This window comes from Mauremys reevesii, linkage group 24, assembly GCF_016161935.1.
Source record: "Mauremys reevesii isolate NIE-2019 linkage group 24, ASM1616193v1, whole genome shotgun sequence".
Classification (NCBI taxonomy): domain Eukaryota; kingdom Metazoa; phylum Chordata; order Testudines; family Geoemydidae; genus Mauremys; species Mauremys reevesii.
In genome coordinates this window covers 13,522,158-13,547,326 of record NC_052646.1, presented here as the reverse complement: position 1 = coordinate 13,547,326, position 25,169 = coordinate 13,522,158, and the positions used below count along the sequence as shown (strand labels likewise).

The 25,169-nt window shown below is 46.6% G+C and overlaps 1 pseudogene; it reads right to left on the bottom strand.

Moving 5' to 3' along the window:
- The window catches only part of LOC120390528, a 146,137-nt pseudogene that overhangs the window by 29,931 nt on the left and 91,037 nt on the right, over positions 1 to 25,169 (bottom strand).

Below are 25,169 nucleotides of genomic sequence, written 5' to 3'. Positions count from 1 at the left end.
AAGAATCAGTGCAGACCCCAAAGCCCCAGAAACCTGGATATTCCCATCCCCATGCTCAGGTCACTCGCTATCCCCTCCACCAACAGGGTAAACTGTCAGATTAGTCCCATTGCCACCTGCTTTGACAGAATACCAACCTCGAGATTCATCACAGCTGGATGGCGTCCTCCAGTCATAGACAGTGACTCCATGGTCCCTGCAGGAGTCTGCATAGGCCTCCAGCGATGCACACAGAATGGTCTTCTTCCCCTCATTCAGACACACGTCGTAGATGCAGTTGTCAAAGACGTCGTCGGGGCTCACCCTGGAGTGACAGTCTCTAAAGGGCCCTTCCGGTGCTTTACTGATCACCCCACAGTGACTGTCATCCCCATACAGCTCTCTTTTGCTCTCATCACACACTGGGCAAGTCTCTTGGCAATAATCCCAGCAAAAGGGGTCCCGGTCTTGGACTTTCCAACTGGAAACCCAGTCCACGATGGAGGAGACTTTGATGCCGTTGGAGGACATCATGTCGTCTTCTGGGTTCTGGTTGAAGTTCCCACAAAGACCGCACATGGCACCATAATAGCTGCTGGGGAGGGTGATTTCCAGATGCCAGTTCTTGTTGTACCCCACCCGGAGGCCAACGTCCGTCTGCATGACGATGCTGAGGCCTTTCTGATATAGTCTGATTTTACCGTCTTTCAGCGTCACCGGGAGACGGGTGATCACACCATTTAGCTAGAGACAGACAGGAGGGGAGAAACACGAAGGGCATTATTCTTCTTTCATCCTCACTTGCTATTACTCCAACTGTAGCCTCACCATTCATTTTGGCTGTTATTCATTGTCACTCTAACCAGCAGCAAGTAAAATAAACGTCAAATATTAAATCACTGTTTACCCATTCCTTACTCAAGAAGAACAACTGAAATCAGTCCCTGAATAAACATAGTATTTATCTAGCTTCACTATCTACCTACAGTATCTGTTTCCAGAATTCCCTATATCTCTACATAGATTCTACCTATCTGAGATAGCTATCAATCTAGCCACAAAGTCTTGGTTTTGCTATCTATCTATCTATCTATCTATCTATCTATTATAAGGTTTTCAAACATACAGACGAGATGTATTTATGTACTCGTATTGCCCACATGACATATTCAGCTGACAACATCTGTTTGGGATTCTGTTTGTGTGAGACACTACACAAAAGTACTGTGCTTTGTACGTACTTTGTAAGTGCCAGAGCCCTGAGCTGGGAGACTCACCCGGACATTGCCAACTTCCCTCTTGTACATGGAGATGTTGTACCCATAGATGTAGACGTTGGTCACTCGCAGAAAGGAGATATCCTGGCTCTCCCTATTGGCGTTCTTCTCATAAATGGTGAAAGGCTCCAGGGTGGCGTCGCTCCCACAGTATTTGGCCAGGGTGTAGGTGCAGGTGCCCTGGAAGTCAAACTTCAGACCATCAAACGTTTGATAGTTCATGCCCCCTGAGCCCAAGCAGGTTCCCATGTAGTCAGGAATACATGATGCGTGGCCATCCTCAGACCAGCATGTCTCTTTGGTTCTGCATTTCAGAGCATTGCAGGCATCTGAAAGAAAAAATTTTGGACATATCAACATGGCAGGGAACTCAAGTCCAGCATCTAGGCTCCTAAGCGCTACAGTAGTATAAATAATAATAATAATCTATATATAATAAAGCAGTAAGGCATGTACCTATGGCATGCCAAGAGTCCTAGAACATTGTGAGTTAGAGGTATCTCAATCAACCACCACACTTACTCTACACCTAGTTTGTATACAACAATTTCATTGGTTGTAATGAGTCAGTGATATAAGGGAGCCTGCCCCACAGTTCTTTAAAGATTGATTCACCACCAGTACAACTTAACACAAACTCTCCAACACAGTCCACATGCCCAAACAAATCAACACAAAATCCCCAAACATGATCCCCCAGACACCCCGCCCCCTCATTTGTCACTCACACAGTTCAGCACAAAATTCTTCAGCCCAGTCCCCCGATACAAATTAACACAACCACACAGCCAGCACATGATAAACCCAAACACATCGCTTCTCATTACAGCACACACTCCTCTTTCACCACCTTCCAAAATTTCTCAGCACAACACAAACACCTGCCCAGCTATATTTAGACTTGCCATAAAACAATAAACATCAGTGGCAAAGCTGTGGATTATCAATTAATAACAATAATGATAGCATGGGAGAGTCAGACTGATCATGAGCATAACCTTCACGCGGAACCAGCTTAGTCAGATGGCAAGTCCATGATAGTCAACAGAACCTGGCTTGCTGCAAGTTATAGTCCCAATCCAGCAAAGAATTTAACCATGTGAGTAGTTCCATTGAATTCAATGAGGCTACTCACATGCTTAAAGTTATTCATGTGCCTAAGTGCACATGTCTCTGATCCAGCAACATGCTGAGCACCCCCAATAAATTGTTTCTGTGGCACTGAATTCACTGGCGAATTCCCATTGACTCCAGTGAGACTAGGATTTCAGTCCATAAGTCAGCAAGGGCTGCAGGTGCTAAGAGTCAAATTGTGAGAGGTTTAAGCACCTTGAGATCCCATGCATTTCAATGGGAGAAGAACATGTCATGGAGCTGCCTCCCCTCTTAACTCCACAATTGTCTATAGCTGCTTCACCCTGAAGACCACCAAAAAAGTTCCACAGCCCCCTATACTCCATAGACACTTAGAAACACTGAACTCCACCATTGTCAGCTTGCCAGATACATCACACTTATAGGGTATATATACATAGGAGACTTGGGCAGCTACTTTGCATCCACACTGATATTTTTAGATATCAATCCCAAGCCGAGTGTGTGAATGTGCACCTGAGCTGAGAATTATGCCATCCAGCTGCTGTGTACATGTACACTAGCCACCTGAATCAGTGATTGTTTTAGATCTCATTAACTAACAGGGCCAGGTGGGTTAGCTCTTGGCTGAATGACTGCTAGAGGAGCTCTACCCTAGGAGTCAGTGCTGACCCCAGTACCTCAGGGATCCTGGATATTTCCATCCCCATGCTCATCAACAAGGTAAACAGATTGACTACTGCTACCATGTTCAATAAGAAACCAAGCTGCCAGACTCACCACAACCGGACAGCGTCCTCCAGTCATCGACAGTGACCCCATGCCTCCTGCAGGCGTCCGCGTAGGCCTCCAGCGCCTCACACAGAATGCTCTTGTCCCCCTCATTCAGACACATGTCATAGATGCAGCTGTCAAAGAAGTCATCAGCGCTCACCTTGGAGTGACACTCTCTGAAGGGCCCTCCCGGTGCTTTACTGATCACCCCACAGTGACTGTCATCCCCATACAGAGCTCTCTTGCTCTCATCACACATTGGGCAAGTCCCTTGGCAATAATCCCAGCAAAAGGGGTCCCGGTCTTGGACTTTCCAACTGGCAGCCCAGCCCACGATGGAGGAGATGCTGGTGCCTTTGGATGACATCATGTCATCGTCTGGATTCTGGTTGAAGTTCCCACATAGGCCACACATGGCTCCATAATAGCTGCTGGGGAGGGTGATCGCTATATGCCAATTTTTGTCATATGTGATCTGGAGGCCAAAGTCCGTCTGCAGGACGGTGCTGAGGTCTTTCTGGTACAGTTTGATTTTACCATCTTTCAGCGTCACTGGGAGACTGGTGATCACACTGTTCAGCTAGAGACAGAGAGGAGGGGGGAGGTATGATAGGTGTTATTGCTCTTTCATCCTCACTTGTTCTTACTGCAACTGTAACCTTGCCACTCATTTCGGCTGTAAATCATTGTTACTTTAACCGGTGGCATGTGAAAGAATCACTGAAATCAATTATCAGAGGGGTGGCCATGTTAGTCTGGATCTGTAAAAAGCAACAAAGAGTCCTGTGGCACCTTAAAGACTAACAGAAGTATTGGAGCATAAGCTTTCGTGGGTGAATACCCACTTCGTCAGACACACGTAATGGAAATATCCAGAGGCAGGTATAAATATGCAGGCAAGAATCAATGTGACTTTCCCTGAATAAACACAGTATTTATGTAGGTACACTATCTACCAGTTTCTATTTGTCTGCATAATTATGATCTGTCTATCTATCTATCTATCTATCTATCACAACAATGTCAAACACAGAAGACCAGTTGCATTTATGTACTTGTATTGCCCATATGTCGCCTGTATCTAGGATTCCATCTGTGTGAGAGACACTACACAAAAAATACTATTTGTTATAAGTAGAAAAGGCGCAGAGCCCTGAGCTGGGAAACTCACCCGGACTTTGCCAACTTCCCTCTTGTAGATGGAGATGTTGTACCCGTAGACATAGATATTGGTCACCTGCCATAAGGAGATTTCCTGGTTCCCCCTGTTGTTGTTCTTCTCATCAATAGTGAAGGACTCCAGGGTAGGGTTGCTGCCACAGTACTTAGCGATGGTGTACTTGCAGGTGTCCTGCAAATCAAACTTCAGGCCATCAAAAGTTTGATACTGTGCATGCCCTGAGCCTTGGCAGATTCCAGTGTAGGCAGGAACACATGCCTCTTGGCCATTTTCAATTCTGCATCTCTCCTTGATCCGGCATTTCAGGGTTTTGCAGGGATCTGAAAGGAGAAAACCCAGTTCTATCAACAGGGCAGGCAACTCAAGTCCAGTGTCTAGGCTGGGAGATCCAGCCCTGTCATGGGCACAGCATTCATGCAGAGCCAGCTGAGCTAGCCAGAGGACACTGAGAATTTGGGAAGCCTGGGATACTCAACAGCACTTGGTTTGCTGGAAGCTGTGGTTCCAATCTATTGAAACACTTAATCAGGTGAGTTCAGTTGAAATCAATGAGGCTACACACATACTTAAAGTTATGCATATGCACAAGTGCCTATGGCTCTGATCCAGCAAAGTGCTGAGCACCCTCAATAACACATTGCTATGGCACTGAAGTCATTAGCCATAGGTGCTGGAACTAGGAGTGCTGGGGGTGCTGCTGCACTTCCTGGCTTGAAGTGGATTCCAGCGGAGGTAATGTTTACAGTTTGGTTCAATGGCTCTCAGCATCCCCACTGTAAAAATTGTCCCAGCACCCCTGTGTGGAGGCCAGGAAATAATTAACAAGGATTTGAAGGATCTTAAATGTATGTTAACTAAGTTAGCATGAGTTAGAGATATGTAGAAATAAGATAATGTGGTACAGAGTGAATTGTGTGAAAAGTCATTACGACCTTGTAAAATGCAGTCTTGTTTTTGTTCTAGTATTGAAGACAAATAAGATAGCGAATAGGCTTATGTATAAACAAATGCAAATGTTTCTTTTTACTGTCTCCAGGTTTGCTAGCTATTGTCTGTAACAAAGGTATAAATAATTGCTATGATTGTTTACTAATTGAGAGAGATCCGTCCGGGACAAGGGGCAACCCAGTTTCCTATGACACTCTCCCTCTTGTGATCACTAGAAAAAGTAATAAAGTATTTGATTTTGCTGTACCCAAACAAAAAGCGAGAACTGAGTTTTTCTTCGACAATTTGGGGGCTCATCCGGGATGGCAACGCCCACGGACACACAGACGGCTGCTACGGATCGTTCCCCTTCGAACCCCATGGCGCCACAATAGAGGTAAGAGACCTTTTGAAATCTCTATTGGGGTGTTGGAGGAGGACTGTCTGTGGGGGACGTCTGTTTCTGCTGGGCTCACACCATCTGAACTTATTGACTGTGCAGCAGGATCAAATGCAGAGTGGTATTGGGGAGAGGCCCCAATAAGTTTAGTTTATAGCAGTACTGGGAACTGCTGAGTTGGCCAACAGGTAAATGCATAAGGTAATTCATAAGGTAATGAATAGGTAAATGCATTAGAATGCACCGGTGCTGAGGGGTTTTTACCGCCTCAAGAGGGGTTGTCATACCGCCTCATGGTATTGGTCCAGACCAGGTAAAGATGCATCGTGGTTAAAAAAAAAAAATTTAAAAAGAGATAAAAAGGTTAAAAAAGGGTTAAAAAAGAGGAAAAGAGGCCTTGGTGTGTGTGTGTGTGTGTACACCAGTGTGAGTGATCGTTATCGGAAGACGCCCAGAGTACCCTGTGAAGCGGAAGCTAATGATCAGGACTGCTCTAACGCAAGCCCGGTAACTAGTGGATCTTTAGGAGATCCGACCCACGGTGGACTTACTCAGCTTGGCATAGTCCGGCGAGGAAGCTGCCTGGGTCTAGGAGTGTGTGAACCCATCTTCCCTCCCCTTTCCCTTCTGTGTGGGCTACTGACAATCTGATCGTCTCACTGGATACAATTAGAGTACGTGGTGCCGTCTCTCGGAGACTAGCCGACGCTCTTTGCTGAAAGGAGGTGTGGGAGAGTCGTAGTCTTCTTTGTGAGTCTCTCCTGTATGAGTACCCTGTAGGGAGAGATCCTTAGATTCTGATCCGCTAGCGCGGACAGGGCACCCCCTCAGTTGGTGTGACTGGAAAATGGGGGGGGAACAGTCTAAACTTTCCACCTTACCCCCTAAGGGTACCCCAGCATATTACATGTACGTACATTATGGTCCTAAAACCTGCAGGTATTTAAATGATTGGAATCTGTACACGCGTGAAAATTCATTTAAACAATGCCCGTTAGAAGGTACCTTTGAGTTAGATAAACTTACATACCTCAGAGGAAACCTTACTTCACACGCCTCTGATGCGCAGTGGGAGCAGTTTATGTCTTGGTGGGAGGAAGCAACAAAGAGACTCCATGAGTCTCGGGTGCGGAGTCTGAAGGACTCCCAGGAAAAATTAAAAACTGAAGTACAGGATTTAAAACTTAAATGTAAGACATCCAAATGTCTTCCTGCTCGGGCACAGCCCTCTGCTTCTCTTTATCCCCAATTAGTTAAGGCTGAAAGTGAGAAGGAGACTGCTGAGGACATAGTGGATTTTTTTAGCAGCATTCCACAGCCGCAGCCAGTTCCACCCCCTGCTCCCCCTTCTCGGAATGTGCAGGCAGTGGTAATATCACCGCCGCAGATAGCAACTGCACAAGTTGTTCATTCTCCTTCTTCGGAAGAATTATCTTCTTCCTTACTGACTGATTCCAGTAGTCCGGTTAACCCTGCTTCTACTGATAAAAATGCCGGCTACTTTCTTAGAAGCACGACACAGGCACTCCAGGCTCCTTTAAGAGACTTGCCTGGAGCTGGAGCTGTAGGGGGGTTGGTTAAGGTACATGCCCCTTGGACACCTGGAGATCTTAGAAACTTGGTGAAAGAATTTCCTAAAATCAGGGAGGAGCCAGTAAAGTTTAGAGAAGAGCTCCAGACAGTGATTCAGTGCTATAATCCATCTTGGGCAGATATTAATCAGCTTTTACGAGCGGTACTGCCAGCTGAAGTTCAGCAACGGCTTAACAGACAGGCAGCTTGGCCTGATGCCGACCCTGGTATTGAGCATGCTTTGACAGAGGCTAGGAACCGTCTCTTGACCTCTATTGCAGAAGTTTGTCCTAAGAAAACAGATTGGACCAAAATTGCTAACTGTAAGCAGAACAAAGGGGAATCCCCTGCTGATTATCTTGATAGACTAACAAAGGTCTTTGAGCAGCATTCGGGAATTACTAATCCAGCTGACAATGCCAGAGAAGCGGTAGGAGCTGCTTTTGTTCAGGGACTCTTACCAAAAGTTCAGCAACAATTAAGAACTATTTGTATTGGCTGGCAAACTAAACCCCTTTCAGAATTGGTGACAGTTGCCAATCATTGTACAGCTTGCATAGAACAGAAGAAAGAAAATAGTGAAACAAAACTTATGGCTTTAAAGTTACAAACTTATCAGAACAGGGGTCATGGGGGAATGAGAAGAGGACGGGGACGAGGTCGTGGGTGAGGTATGGGAAGGGGTTCCTCGTATCCAGCCCAGAATCCTGCCCCGACTGGGAGCACTGCATGCCACTTTTGTGGTCAGGAGGGACACTGGAGAAATGAGTGTCCAAATCGATTAGCTCAAAATCCTACTCAGTTCCCAAATCCTGAAGCGCCTGTTTTTTCCCCACAAGAAACCCCTTACTAGGACAGCCTGATGGAACGTAACTGCATCATGAATCCTTTAATTCCTATTCATCAAGAAGGCCCATATGTTGATTGTAAAATTGCTGGAAAATCTGTTACTTGTCTTGTGGATACGGGAGCCAGTAGATCTGCTTTGAGATCCTCAGAGTTTCCCTCTGTTCCTTTGTCAACTTTGTCTGTTAATGCTGTAGGCATTTCAAACTGTCCTGTTTCGCATCCTGTCACAGTCCCCCTTGCGGTTTTTCTTGGCCCTCTTGAAGATAAGCATTCCTTTCTGCTTAGCCCTTCTTCTCCTGTGAATTTGCTGGGAAGGGATCTGTTGTGTAAATTAGGTTGTACCATTTATTGTACACCAGATGGCGTATTCTTACAAGTTCCTGATGAGAATACTAACCTGGTGTTGGCCACACTCCATATACCAGAGCCAGCTACATCAAAGACACCTCTCAGCCCTGACCTTGTACATTTGTTGTCACAAGTGCCCCCCCATCTCTGGTCTCGTCATGCAAATGAAGTGGGACAGATTAGGACAGCCGAGCTGGTTAAAATTCTTGTTGACCCTGCTAAAACTTTGCCAAGGATTCCACAATACCCACTGCGTCCTGAAGCAGTGGAAGGAATAGCTTCAGTTATAGAATCTTTATTACAACAGGGTATTATTGTTCCCACGATTAGTTCTTGTAATACTCCTATCTTTCCTGTAAAGAAGCCAGGGAGGAACACCTATCGGTTTGTTCAAGACCTCCGCGCGATTAATGCTGTGGTTTTGCCTTCTTTTCCTGTGGTTCCAAATCCAGCTACAATCCTTTCTTGTATTCCACCATCAGCCACTTATTTTACTGTTGTGGATTTGTGTTCAGCTTTTTTTTCTATTCCAATTCACCCAGATAGTCAGTATTTGTTTGCCTTTACTTATAAAGGATGTCAGTATACCTGGACCAGGTTACCCCAAGGGTATACTGAGTCTCCATCCCTGTTTTCTCAGATCTTAAAGAAGGATCTGGATGATGTGGTTTTCCCTGGAAAATCAGTGCTTATACAGTATGTGGATGACCTTTTGCTGGCGTCTTTCTCTTTTGAATCTTGTAAAACTGATACTCTGATACTTTTAACTGCTTTAGCTGCCAAAGGTCACAAAGCATCCCAGGAAAAACTCCAACTGTGGCAACCCAAGGTTCATTATCTTGGTCATGATATTTCTCATGGCACGCGTCATTTATCAGACTCTCATATTTCAGCTATTTTAAATATGCCTCGGCCTGGTACTATTTCTCAAATGCGTACTTTTCTGGGCATGACTGGATACTGCAGACAGTGGATTTTAGGTTATGCAACAGTGATTAAACCCTTGCAGGATCTGACTAAGTCTGGTACCCCTGAGCCACTTCCTTGGCCCCCAGAGGCTGAAAGTGCTTTTGTTGCTATCAAACAGAGACTATCTACTGCACCGGCCCTGGGACTTCCTGACTATGCTAAACCATTTACTCTTTTCTGTCATGAGCGTAATGGGTTTGCTTTGGCTGTACTAACGCAAAAGCACGGAGACAAACACCATCCAATTGCTTACTACAGTACTGCCCTGGACGCTGTGGCACTGGGATTTCCCCCTTGTTTATGGGCTGTGGCTGCAGCGGCCCTTTCTGTTCAGGTATCTGAATCTATTGTATTAGGCTCCCCTTTGATTGTGGCTGTTCCACATTCTGTGACTGCGCTGTTGTTAAAATCTAAGACACAGCCTTTATCCACTTCTCGTCTTACCAAATATGAGCTAATTTTGCTTTCTTCATCTCATATTACTTTGGCTCATTGCCCTGTTCTTAATCCAGCCTCTTTGTTGCCTGGGCCTGAAGACGGAGAACCACATGATTGTGTGTTTGTAACATCTGTTCTTACTCGTCCTAGAGATGATTTACTGGATGTGCCTTTGCAAAATCCTGATCTCCTTTACTTTGTGGATGGCTCGTGCTTGCGAGATTCTAAGGGTAAATTAGTTGCTGGTTATGCTGTATGTACTACCTGTGCTGTTGTTGAAAGTGCTTTCCTTTCTTCAGTGTTTTCCTCTCAAGTAGCTGAACTTGTGGCTTTGACTCGAGCTTGTGTTCTGGCTAAAGATCAAACGGTCACTATCTATACGGATTCTCGTTATGCTTTTGGAGTAGTACATGATTTTGGATTGCTTTGGAAATACAGAGGTTTTCTTACATCCACTTGCATCTGAAGAAGTGGGTATTCACCCACGAAAGCTCATGCTGCAGAACGTCTGTTAGTCTATAGGTGCCACAGGATTCTTTGTTGCTTTTACATCCACTGGTTCTCCTATTAAGAATGGTTTTTATGTATCTGCTCTTTTGAATGCTCTTTTGTTGCCTAAAGCTATAGCTGTTGTTAAATGTACTGCTCACAAGACCCCTCATGATGAAGTTACCCGTGGAAATGCTCTGGCAGACTCTGCAGCCAAAGCAGCGGCCCTTTCTGCACCTCAGGCTGAACATTCCTGTGTACTGATAGAGCAGCCTTCACTGGCCTCCCTTGACGATCTGGCTAAGATCCAGGAGGCAGCATCAAGAACCAAGAAGCACTCTTGGAGTGCTGCTGGCTGCATTTTACATTCTGATCATCTTTGGCGTGCCCCGGATGGTCGCCTGGTGGCACCGAAGATGTTACTGCCCTATCTTGCTCGCATATACCATGGAATGGCACACGTGAGCAAAGGGGGGATGGTTGCTGCAGTTACCCAAGATTGGTTTGCACCCATTTTCCCTTCTGTAGCACATTCCTACTGTCAACACTGTGTGATTTGTCAACAACACAACATTGGTAAAGCTGTTAAAGCTAAGCAGGCAGCCCACCCTCCTCCTTGGGGACCTTTTGTAAATATTCAGATTGATTTTATTCAAATGTCTAAATGTTGTGGTTATGAATATATATTAGTTTTAGTTGATGTATTTACCAATTGGGTTGAAGCTTTTCCCTGCAGGAAAGCAGATGCCAGGACTGTTGCGAAACTTCTGCTTAAGGATTTTGTACCACATTTTGGCATCCCTGTGAGTATCAACAGTGATCGTGGAACTCACTTTACTGAACAGATTGTAAAGGAGTTATGTGCAGCTTTGCAGATCCAACACAACCTTCACTGCCCTCATCATCCACAATCTGCTGGGACAGTGGAACACCAGAACGGGATTTTAAAAAATAAACTGGCCAAGATTTGTGCTGAAACAAACTTAAAGTGGCCAGATACCCTTCCTTTGGCACTGATGAGTATGAGAGCCATTCCCAATCGAAAGACTGGACTCAGCCCTCATGAGATTTTGACAGGATGCCCAATGCGACTACCAACTGCACCCCCATTGACCCTAGCTCAGATGGACATTCATTTGATGGATGACATAATGCTTAAGTATTGTCAGGCACTAATGAAATGTGTTAAGTCTTTTTATACACAGGTGAAGGAAGCCTTACCGAAGGATCCTGTGCAACCTTGCCACTCGTTGGAACCAGGAGACTGGGTCTACATAAAGGTCCATCAACGAAAGACTGCCCTGGCTCCACGCTGGAAAGGCCCTTTCCAAGTCCTGTTGACTACCAACACTGCTGTGAAGTGTCAAGGACTACCTGCCTGGACCCATGCATCGCACTGCAAAAAGACCCCTCCACCTCGGGAGGACACTCCTACTGATGATCAACGTACTCCTTCTTCTAGCCCTGCTGTACCTGCTGGACAGCGGAAGAAGAGGACAAGGTGATGTGCTGGCAACCTCTCCCTTGTCCTCTGACAGACCTACTGTGCCTTTGGATTTTTCTAATGGAATTCCGACATTACAAACCTCTTCCCCTTATCATGCTAAACCACACTTGTTTTGGGGGAAGAAAAGAAGATACATTCGTTCTGCAAACACCTCCAGAGTCCAGGGATTCCTGACTAAAAGAGACATTATGAACTGGCCCTGGTGGAAGAAACGAAGCATCGTTTATTGGCATGGAGGGAACTGTGGGGAGCATGCTTGGGAATGTGGGGTTGAATGGTGGCTTGGATTTCTTCCAGGGGCAGGGCTCTGTGCTTATGGACAAGTACCCTGGGGATGTACTGCCCTCCCTAATTGGCTTTCAGATGATGACTACCGAAAGCGCCTTGCTACCACAAAGGTTACCCCCACTAGCACCTCAACCCTGGCCATCACTTCTGTAATTTATCCAGATATAAACAAAATTGTATATTCTGATGAAATTTATTGGCCGAGGCCTTCCCATCTTAGTGATTTATTAGAATATTGCTCAGAAACCCTATTTTTTAAAGTTCAACAGAATTCATATGAGAGAACCATTGAGTGGAAAACAAATGGATCAGTGAAAATAGAGATCCATAATATTACTGCAAATCAGCCCCAAGAATTTATAAATTAAATTGATGGGTTCCATAGTGATGTAGATATGATGGTTCTTCCTGGAATTTGTGCTATGTTACCTAACAGGGGCCCTTATTGTTATTTGGTTACCCAATTAGTGAATAATCAAATGACTACCCAAAGAGTTTGTTCTGCTACTGGATATTTTACCTGTATTGAGACCATTCCAGTGACTGATAATGTGACCTGTACTTTATTGCAATACACTCCCTCTTATGCTATTAATGTTAATGCCTCTCGGAAATATATGAGGGTCTACAACCAACAGATGTGGTATAGACCTACGCTGAGGGGAACTGTAGCAGAATATCGGTGGACTGTACTTAACACTACACTAGGGACTGTGAAGTTTACATTGCCTTTATCTAGTTTTCAGATCACCTCTACTTATCCAAATTGTTCACGGGGGCTGCCATTAGATTAGAACAACAGAGGGCCTGGGTTATTTCCTCTAGAAAGAAGAGGGATCTGACCGGATCCTTATGGGATGGGGCCAATTCTGCTGCTGCTGTTTGGAATATTTTTAAGAACCAGGAACATGATGAGCAATTGGGCCAATTAGAGAAGGCCACCGGCCTGATTTCTGGGGCACAGCTAACCCAAGTGCAAACCGGAGTGGGTGAGTTACATGTCATTTCCGCCCTTAGTTCTATGACCCAGAATTTATTGAGAGAGATGGTACTGAATATCACTGAGGCTGGGAAGGCATTGCAGTGGGATCTGGCATGTTCGGAAATTCAGGATTTCCTGAATGACCAGCTGATGGCCATTTGGAATGATCTAGTGCACCAAGCTTGGCCCACTGCCCTTACAGACACGTCAGGAGTACCATCTGATCTGTGGCCATGGAGACATACTTGGAGACTTTCTGGATGGAAGTGTGGACGTTCACAGTGCTCCTTCCAAGCATATGGACCGGTTAAGGGGGTGTGGGCTCCCACATACCGAATCCTACCGGGTCCATGGGGAGGATGCATGTGGGATTGGGTGATTCACAGAGATATCTGGGAAGTGAGGCCGCCTGATTCTCCTAATTGATTTTTAGTTAGTGCTCCTGGGATTACAGCTGATATTTGGATGGGGTTGGGAAATCTATGGACATTTTGGCCGTTAGAATCACCACAGCTTCAGTGTATACGGAAACTGAAGCCAGGGGAAGTTGTCACTGTTTATGACAATATTTGCTGGGAGGGTAGAGGTCAAGGAACTACCCTTACAGGACACCCACTTTTTCAGGCTAATGATAGCTGTGTGTACATTAATACCACCACATTACAAGAAATACATATTAATCTTACCACTGCTGCAGGCAATCATATCATTTACTGACCTGCAGATAGAATGTTGCATGTAGCTCTTAGATTTCAGGTATATTTTAATTGGACTAGAGTAGTGCCTGATCGGTTTCAGAATTTGCTTTCATTGTTACCAGAGGTTCACAGAATCTCTGACTTGCAAGGGCAAATTCACATGCTTCAGAATATATATCATGCTGAAAAGAATGCCTTTCATACAGCTTATAGAGTGTCTACTTTATGTACTAAGTATGATGTATTGTGCTTTGTAACCAAAACTGTACGACAACCCCATTATTTTATTCCTATGGGAATGTTATTGTTTGTAGTGTTGTTAGTTGGTGTGGGATTATGTTATTGTTGTTGTTGTTGTAAAAGACGTAATGATAGTAATAATACCTTTCATGTTCATGCTAATCATGCATTGTCATTACATCCCATGAAAACCCCTAAGGTTGATGTAGAATCTGAAATCCATAGTTTAATGCAAAATGAGATTTGATGTATTTGTTGTACTAGAAGTACAAAAGGGGGGAGTGTGGAGGCCAGGAAATAATTAACAAGGATTTGAAGGATCTTAAATGTATGTTAACTAAGTTAGCATGAGTTAGAGATATGTAGAAATAAGATAATGTGGTACAGAGTGAATTGTGTGAAAAGTCATTACGACCTTGTAAAATGCAGTCTTGTTTTTGTTCTAGTATTGAAGACAAATAAGATAGCGAATAGGCTTATGTATAAACAAATGCAAATGTTTCTTTTTACTGTCTCCAGGTTTGCTAGCTACTGTCTGTAACAAAGGTATAAATAATTGCTATGATTGTTTACTAATTGAGAGAGATCCGTCCGGGACAAGGGGCAACCCAGTTTCCTATGACACTCTCTCCCTCTTGTGATCACTAGAGAAAGTAATAAAGTATTTGATTTTGCTGTACCCAAACAAAAAGCGAGAACTGAGTTTTTCTTCGACACCTGTCATTGGCTAACTCCCAGTAATTCCATTGGGAGAGGGAATTCCACAGCTCGCCCCGGGGAGCGTTCAGGTGCTGGACTCGACAGCTCTTGCGGGTCCGGAGTCTACGGTGCTGATACTGTCGGTGCCGCAGCAGGTACCGGTGCTGGGCAGTACGACGTAGTAGAGCGCTCGGGCTGCGGAGCAGGCGGCTCGGACGCAGCAAGTATATTGTGCCTCTTCATCCTCCAGGAGAGGGAACCATGCAGAATAGGGGGAGCTCTACTCTAAGAATCAGTGCAGACCCCAAAGCCCCAGAAACCTGGATATTCCCATCCCCATGCTCAGGTCACTCGCTATCCCCTCCACCAACAGGGTAAACTGTCAGATTAGTCCCATTGCCACCTGCTTTGACAGAATACCAACCTCGAGATTCATCACAGCTGGATGGCATCCTCCAGTCATAGACAGTGACTCCATGGTCCCTGCAGGAGTCTGCATAGGCCTCCAGCGATGCACACAGAATGGTCTTCTTCCCCTCATTCAGACACACGTCGTAGATGCAGTTGTCAAAGACGTCGTCGGGGCTCACCCTGGAGTGACAGTCTCTAAAGGGCCCTTCCGGTGCTTTACTGATCACCCCGCAGTGACTGTCATCCCCATACAGCTCTCTTTTGCTCTCATCACACACTGGGCAAGTCTCTTGGCAATAATCCCAGCAAAAGGGGTCCCGGTCTTGGACTTTCCAACTGGAAACCCAGTCCACGATGGAGGAGACTTTGATGCCGTTGGAGGACATCATGTCGTCTTCTGGGTTCTGGTTGAAGTTCCCACAAAGACCGCACATGGCACCATAATAGCTGCTGGGGAGGGTGATTTCCAGATGCCAGTTCTTGTTGTACCCCACCCGGAGGCCAACGTCCGTCTGCATGACGATGCTGAGGCCTTTCTGATATAGTCTGATTTTACCGTCTTTCAGCGTCACCGGGAGACGGGTGATCACACCATTTAGCTAGAGACAGACAGGAGGGGAGAAACACGAAGGGCATTATTCTTCTTTCATCCTCACTTGCTATTACTCCAACTGTAGCCTCACCATTCATTTTGGCTGTTATTCATTGTCACTCTAACCAGCAGCAAGTAAAATAAACGTCAAATATTAAATCACTGTTTACCCATTCCTTACTCAAGAAGAACAACTGAAATCAATCCCTGAATAAACATAGTATTTATCTATAGTATTTATCTAGCTTCACTATCTACCTACAGTATCTGTTTCCAGAATTCCCTATATCTCTACATAGATTCTACCTATCTGAGATAGCTATCAATCTAGCCACAAAGTCTTGGTTTTGCTATCTATCTATCTATCTATCTATCTATTATAAGGTTTTCAAACATACAGACGAGATGTATTTATGTTCTCGTATTGCCCACATGACATATTCAGCTGACAACATCTGTTTGGGATTCTGTTTGTGTGAGACACTACACAAAAGTACTGTGCTTTGTACGTACTTTGTAAGTGCCAGAGCCCTGAGCTGGGAGACTCACCCGGACATTGCCAACTTCCCTCTTGTACATGGAGATGTTGTACCCATAGATGTAGACGTTGGTCACTCGCAGAAAGGAGATATCCTGGCTCTCCCTATTGGCGTTCTTCTCATAAATGGTGAAAGGCTCCAGGGTGGCGTCGCTCCCACAGTATTTGGCCAGGGTGTAGGTGCAGGTGCCCTGGAAGTCAAACTTCAGACCATCAAACGTTTGATAGTTCATGCCCCCTGAGCCCAAGCAGGTTCCCATGTAGTCAGGAATACATGATGCGTGGCCATCCTCAGACCAGCATGTCTCTTTGGTTCTGCATTTCAGAGAATTGCAGGCATCTGAAAGAAAAAATTTTGGACATATCAACATGGCAGGGAACTCAAGTCCAGCATCTAGGCTCCTAAGCGCTACAGTAGTATAAATAATAATAATAAACTATATATAATAAAGCAGTAAGGCATGTACCTATGGCATGCCAACAGTCCTAGAACATTGTGAGTTAGAGGTATCTCAATCAACCACCACACTTACTCTACACCTAGTTTGTATACAACAATTTTATTGGTTGTAATGTGTCAGTGATATAAGGGAGCCTGCCCCACAGTTCTTTAAAGATTGATTCAACACCAGTACAACTTAACACAAACTCTCCAACACAGTCCACATGCCCAAACAAATCAACACAAAATCCCCAAACATGATCCCCCAGACACCCCGCGGCCTCATTTGTCACTCACACAGTTCAACACAAAATTCTTCAGCCCAGTCCCCCAATACAAATTAACACAACCACACAGCCAGCACATGATAAACCCAAACACATCACTTCTCATTACAGCACACACTCCTCTTTCACCACCTTCCAAAATTTCTCAGCACAACACAAACACCTGCCCAGCTATATTTAGACTTGCCATAAAACAATAAACATCAGTGGCAAAGCTGTGGATTATCAATTAATAACAATAATGATAGCATGGGAGAGTCAGACTGATCATGAGCATAACCTTCACGCGGAACCAGCTTAGTCAGATGGCAAGTCCATGATAGTCAACAGAACCTGGCTTTCTGCAAGTTATAGTCCCAATCCAGCAAAGAATTTAACCATGTGAGTAGTTCCATTGAAATCAATGAGGCTACTCACATGCTTAAAGTTATTCATGTGCCTAAGTGCACATGTCTCTGATCCAGCAACATGCTGAGCACCCCCAATAAATTGTTTCTGTGGCACTGAATTCATTGGCGAATTCCCATGGACTCCAGTGAGACTAGGATTTCAGTCCATAAGTCAGCAAGGGCTGCAGGTGCTAAGAGTCAAATTGTGTGAGGTTTAAGCACCTTGAGATCCCATGCATTTCAATGGGAGAAGAACATGTCATGGAGCTGCCTCCCCTCTTAACTCCACAATTGTCTATAGCTGCTTCACCCTGAAGACCACCAAAAAAGTTCCACAGCCCCCTATACTCCATAGACACTTAGAAACACTGAACTCCACCATTGTCAGCTTGCCAGATACATCACACTTATAGGGTATATATACATAGGAGACTTGGGCAGCTACTTTGCATCCACACTGATATTTTTAGATATCAATCCCAAGCCGGGTGTGTGAATGTGCACCTGAGCTGAGAATTATGCCATCCAGCTGCTGTGTACATGTACACTAGCCACCTGAATCAGTGATTGTTTTAGATCTCATTAACTAACAGGGCCAGGTGGGTTAGCTCTTGGCTGAATGACTGCTAGAGGGAGCTCTACCCTAGGAGTCAGTGCTGACCCCAGTACCTCAGGGATCCTGGATATTTCCATCCCCATGCTCATCAACAAGGTAAACAGATTGACTACTGCTACCATGTTCAATAAGAAACCAAGCTGCCAGACTCACCACAACCGGACAGCGTCCTCCAGTCATCGACAGTGACCCCATGCCTCCTGCAGGCGTCCGCGTAGGCCTCCAGCGCCTCACACAGAATGCTCTTGTCCCCCTCATTCAGACACATGTCATAGATGCAGCTGTCAAAGAAGTCATCAGCGCTCACCTTGGAGTGACACTCTCTGAAGGGCCCTCCCGGTGCTTTACTGATCACCCCACAGTGACTGTCATCCCCATACAGAGCTCTCTTGCTCTCATCACACATTGGGCAAGTCCCTTGGCAATAATCCCAGCAAAAGGGGTCCCGGTCTTGGACTTTCCAACTGGCAGCCCAGCCCACGATGGAGGAGATGCTGGTGCCTTTGGATGACATCATGTCATCGTCTGGATTCTGGTTGAAGTTCCCACATAGGCCACACATGGCTCCATAATAGCTGCTGGGGAGGGTGATCGCTATGTGCCAATTTTTGTCATATGTGATCTGGAGGCCAAAGTCCGTCTGCAGGACGGTGCTGAGGTCTTTCTGGTACAGTTTGATTTTACCATCTTTCAGTGTCACTGGGAGACTGGTGATCACACTGTTCAGCTAGAGACAGAGAGGAGGGGGGAGGTATGATAGGTGTTATTGCTCTTTCATCCTCACTTGTTCTTACTGCAACTGTAACCTTGCCACTCATTTCGGCTGTAAATCATTGTCACTTTAACCAGTGGCATGTGAAAGAATCACTGAAATCAATTATCAGAGGGGTGGCCATGTTAGTCTGGATCTGTAAAAAGCAACAAAGAGTCCTGTGGCACCTTAAAGACTAACAGAAGTATTGGAGCATAAGCTTTCGTGGGTGAATATCCACTTCGTCAGACACACGTAAAGGAAATATCCAGAGGCAGGTATAAATATGCAGGCAAGAATCAATGTGACTTTCCCTGAATAAACACAGTATTTATGTAGGTACACTATCTACCAGTTTCTATTTGTCTGCATAATTATGATCTATCTATCTATCTATCTATCTATCTATCTATCTATCACAACAATGTCAAACACAGAAGACCAGTTGCATTTATGTACTTGTATTGCCCATATGTCGCCTGTATCTAGGATTCCATCTGTGTGAGAGACACTACACAAAAAATACTATTTGTTATAAGTAGAAAAGGCGCAGAGCCCTGAGCTGGGAAACTCAACCGGACTTTGCCAACTTCCCACTTGTAGATGGAGATGTTGTACCGTAGACATAGATATTGGTCACCTGCCATAAGGAGATTTCCTGGTTCCCACTGTTGTTGTTCTTCTCATCAATAGTGAAGGACTCCAGGGTAGGGTCGCTGCCACAGTACTTAGCGATGGTGTACTTGCAGGTGTCCTGCAAATCAAACTTCAGGCCATCAAAAGTTTGATACTGTGCATGCCCTGAGCCTTGGCAGATTCCAGTGTAGGCAGGAACACATGCCTCTTGGCCATTTTCAATTCTGCATCTCTCCTTGATCCGGCATTTCAGGGTTTTGCAGGGATCTGAAAGGAGAAAACCCAGTTCTATCAACAGGGCAGGCAACTCAAGTCCAGTGTCTAGGCTGGGAGATCCAGCCCTGTCATGGGCACAGCATTCATGCAGAGCCAGCTGAGCTAGCCAGAGGACACTGAGAATTTGGGAAGCCTGGGATACTCAACAGCACTTGGTTTGCTGGAAGCTGTGGTTCCAATCTATTGAAACACTTAATCAGGTGAGTTCAGTTGAAATCAATGAGGCTACACACATACTTAAAGTTATGCATATGCACAAGTGCCTATGGCTCTGATCCAGCAAAGTGCTGAGCACCCTCAATATGTGCTGAGCACCCTCAAAATGGCTATTAGCCAGGATGGGTAAGAATGATGTCCCTAGCCTCTGTTCGTCAGAGGATGGAGATGGATGGCAGGAGAGAGATCGCTTGATCATTGCCTGTTGGGTTCACTCCCTCGGAGGCACCTGGCATTGGCCACTGTCGGTAGACAGATACTGGGCTAGATGGACCTTTGGTCTGACCCGGTACGGCCTTTCTTATGTTCTTAATAACACATTGCTATGGCACTGAAGTCATTAGCCATAGGTGCTGGAACTAGGAGTGCTGGGGGTGCTGCTGCACTTCCTGGCTTGAAGTGGATTCCAGCGGAGGTAACGTTTACAGTTTGGTTCAATGGCTCTCAGCATCCCCACTGTAAAAATTGTCCCAGCACCCCTGTCATTGGCTAACTCCCAGTGATTCCATTGGGAGAGGGAATTCAGTCCATAAATCAGTGAGAGCTGCAGGTGCTAATGGTCAAATGCTAAGAGGTGCTAAGCACCTGTGACTCCCATTGGAGGAATAGTTAATCTCAGAGATTTCCATCCCCTCCTAACTCTCCACAGCTCAGTTCTTATGCTGCTTCTCTCTGAAGTCCACCAGCTCAGTTTACAAAGGCTAGTGTGTGTCCTCTCCACATTGAAGGAGGGGCAGACTGGATAATGAACTTACACTGGTCAGGCTTCTGACCAAGCAAGATGGTACAGTTCTGGGATGCAAGTAGGGTGACCAGACAGCAAGTGTGAATAATCGGGACAGAGGGTGTGGGGGGGGGGTAATCAGAGTCTATATAAGAAAAAGCCCCAAATATCGGGACTGTCCCTATCTGGTCACCCTAGGTGCAAGGCTGGGGAGCTGGGGGGATTTGGCTGGAGCCTGCCTATTGTTGGTTCATGGATGGCTAGGAGAAGCATTCATGTAACTTGGTTTGGCGTGTCCCTGCCTGTGGATGTCTAAGTGCAGTACCCGCCAGAGGTTTGTAGGTTGCCAACAGCATCACAGTGAGAGGATACCTCAGGTCATAGGCTCTGACTTCCCCACTTTCCCCTGGGTGCTTGACCTCCCCCCGCCCCTGGCCCTGCCCCCACTCCACCCTTTCCATGAGGCCCTGTCCCTGCCCTGCCTCTTCCCACTCCTTCCCCACCCCCATTCCAACCCCTTCCCCAAATCCCCACCCTGGCTTCACCTCTTCCCCACCTCCTCCCCTGAGCGTGCCACATTTCTGCTCCTCCCCCGCCCTCCCGGAGCTTGCTACCCAGCCAAACAGCTGTTTGGCGGTGGCTGGGCAGGAAGCGCTGGGAGGTAGGTGGAGGAGCGGGGAGGTGGCACGCTCAGGGGTGGGGATGAGGGGAGCTTGGCTGCCAGTGGGTGCAGAGCACCCACTAATTTTTCCCCGTGGGTGCTCCAGCCCCAGAGCACTCACGGAGTTTGTGCTTAAGCGCCAGGTTGGACAGAGGGCACAGCAGTTCCACAGTCCAAATTGAACCCTGGGAACCACTGTAACAATCATACTTCTTGCAGAATTGCAAATTGGTTATCTCTGTCTATGATTAGCTAAGCAGGATCAGGCTGGTTAGTTAGCAGAAGGGTATTTATTGAGGAAAAATAAGCTGCATAAATAATCTGTTGTAAACTGGTTTCTCCCATCCTGACCTCAGTTATGCCACCCACAGTAACCCCTCGGGGCATATTTCAATCAGTGACTCTCCTTCACCTTTGCTGATGCAGTCCATGACGCCGTCTCTGATCTGGCAAGTTTCTTCTCTGGCGCAGCTGTGAGCTTTGCAGGTCACCTCTCGGGCAGGAGTGCAGGTGCAGCTTTGCTGGCACTCATTTGTCAGGACGGTCTCTCTGGGCTGAGGGGACGTTTGGTAAAGGGGAAATAACACAATGTAACGAGGAAAAGATTATTTATAATAATTTCTGGCAGTGCTTGTGATAAAGTAGGGTTTTATTCATTTTGTTATGTTGCATGTGATTCTTACAGTCCTATACTAATACTGTGTGTACCTTAGTTTCCCTGTGTACTGCATCTATACTAAGGTGGTAGGAATTGGGTGTGTGATTTTGCTGAGGCCCTCAGGGCAGGTGAGACTGCCCAGCTATTTGCACCTATGTAACCTGAGACCTAGGAGGGGGGATACAATCAGCTGACACCTTCTGCCCAGGAAGCGAGACAAAGAGAAGGAGGAGCATCAAGGGTGGTGTAGGAAGTCGGGTAACTGGAGGCTGGCAGAGGGGAAATCCAGGGCATCTGGACCAGGATTTCCAAGATGGACTTGGCTGAAAGTCACTGATGTCTGTAATAGCCAGCTCTGTTCTACGCTGTGTTCCTGTCAACTAATAAACCTTCTGTTTTACCGGCTGGCTGAGGGTCTCATCTGACTGCAGAGTTGGGGTGCAGGGCCCTCTGGCTTCCCCAGAAGCCCCGCCTTGGCAGACTCACTGTGGGAAGCACACGGTGTGGAAGGAGATGCTGAATGCTCCAAGCTCAGACCCAGGAAGGTCAAAGCTGTGTGAGCTTCCTGCCCTGGAGACAGTCTGCTCAGAGAGAGGAGGCTCCCCCAGAGTCCTGACTGGCTTTTAATGGAGTAGTTCCAGAGCATCACCCAGTGACTCCGTGACAGTGCTAAACCCAGAAATGTGTGGTGATGTGTGTGAAAATGTCTGTTCTGTTGTCATATTATTTGCTATTAATGTTAAAGAGAAAGGCTGTCTCACTGGCTCAGCACTGGGCCAAGGGCTAGAAATAGCGCCTAGGTTTTAACCTCCCATCTGCTCCCACTGTGTGTCTGTGAGCAAGTCACTGCCTCTCTCCATGCCTCAGTTTCCCTACAATAGACAAAGGGAATTAAATAATCTTGCCTTTCTTGGCGCTTTGGGCATTGGGTACTAGCAGAGTGGGGGTGCCAGGCCAAATAGGCCAGTGCTCTGATCCACTATAGCTAACCCTACTCCTGGCTAGTGTAGGGATTAAGATGTGGATAGAGCAAAAATTAGATCAGACCCAGACCACTTGGGGTGGTACCTTGTAGTATCTCCCACGCTTGAAGCACCCACAGTTCTCCAGAGTCACGCAGCCCTGGCCATCGAAGAAGAAGCCCTTGTCACACTGGCAGCCTTCAGCATAGGCCTCCGGGCAGTCCATGATGTCTCCAGGGCAGGTGTTGGTACAGAGGTTGGCAAAGACCTCGTAGTGGCTGTTGGCTGGGCAGGTCAGAGCTTAAATAGAGAAAGAATTAATTTAGGACAGGAAAGATCTCACACCATGAACGAGAGGTACAGAGACATGAAGGAGAGGAGAGCAGGGCTGGGAGGAGAGGACCAGGACACTTATTTAAGGTTGGTTTCCATCCAGAAGAGTTTCTGAAGAAACCCAAAGGTTTGGAATGAGATGTCTTGAAATTGTGACCCTCCCCAGTGCATCTCAGAGCTCCATCAGCATTACAGCACTTACGGCAGAAGGAGGCGCTCCTCCAGGGCTGGATGGGGGCCCCGGCCTCTTGGCAGGCTGTCACGTAGCTGTGGATGCTCTGGCACAGGACCTGGGAGTCCCCATTGCCCAGGCACAGATCATACAAGCAGTTGTTGAAATACACGTTGGGGCTGACCGTGCCGTGGCAGGTGGCAAAAGGGCCATCAGAGGCTGTGAGCAACCCGCAGTAGTTGTGCGCTTTGAAGACATCTTTCCTCTCCTCCTCGCAGACAGGACAGCTGTTCCCAGCACATCTGTCTGTACAGGATGCCTCTGGGATCTGAACTTCCCAGGCAGACCCGAAGGATGCAGTGTCAGGGGCCACCCTGCCATCGGGGCGCAGGAACTCGTCATCCTGCTGCCCTTTGTAGTTCCCACACAGGCCGCACATCCAGCCATGGTAGCGACCCGGGACTATGACTATGACCTGGTAAACCAGGTCGTAGCTCACGGTGAGGCCAAAGTCAGTTTGCACCAAGACGTTCACACTGTGCTGATATGCCCAGAGTCGCCCATCGGCCACGATCACAGGCAGGTTGTGGGACACCCCGTCCACCTGGAAGAGACAGAGCATCCTGTGTGAGCTGTGGGGAGAGGATACTATAGGGTTTGGGTTATGGGCAGTGAGTTTTGAGATTCTGTTCTCACTGAGACTGTAATGTAAATCCAGCATGACTCACTCTAGAATAAATCAAGATTTACGCCAGGGCCACTGAGATCAGAATCTGGTCCCAGGCCTGCAATAAATTAGGCAGTAAAAGCCCTGATCACTATGCCACATGATCACTCTGGCCCACATCTCTCTCTGCCGCTGATCTCACTCCTGATCCTTTCTCTTTCCCACTCCCTCCATCTCCTTACCCTGCTCTTCGCCTGCACCTGTTTGGGAGCTGACTTCACCACATCTCAGCTGTTCCCCTTGTGCTAGTGTAGTGTGATTTTTGTGAGGTCCTCGGAGATAATCAGCACCACGATTTCCACTCAAATCACTCCCCACCGATCTGTTCCCATCCTGCTGCTCTGATGAGACCCCCAGAGTCAAGAGGAGAGGTGATGGAGGCTCAAGGGAGGATTTCAGCAAAGGCTGAGTACAAACAGTGGCAGAGAGGATAATGATGCCATTGCCAACAGGCAGATTTGCAGCAAGAGGAGGTTTAGGAGAAGAAGGAGAGTTCAGGTTCAAAGTCAATACCCAGGTTAGAAAAAATGGAGGCAAATCTTCAAGGGGAAACTTCTTGTCTGTATGTTGCAAGCTCGTCACCCTGGCTTACCTCTCCACTCTCCTTTTGCTAACCACCCACCTCCTCCCTGATCCTCTCTCTTTACCATCCCCATCTCCTGCACCCACATTTGGCCTGCAGCTCTCCTTCATGCCCACACCTACACTCAGAACTATCTCCTACTTATTGTCCATGTCCTCCCTCCCCTAAAAACCCACACATTGTGAACCAGGAATGGCAGCAGAGAAGACAGAGCTGAGCTGGAGGATGCTCACTGTGCCCACGAGAAGCTCGCACATAGCAGCATCCATGAGTAATGCTTTCCACCATCGCCTGTGGACTATGAGATTCAGTCCCATCTCCCTGGATGATGACCTGTCCTCTGTTACTCATGCTTTTGTCAACTTTTGTCAGGATTACAGCGGTGGGCTATAACCAGACATGAAGCCCTTGGCACTTAGAAAACTTCAGCTGGTACACGCCTCTGCAACACATCTCCTCAGCAAGAATGGCTACGGTGAAGCTA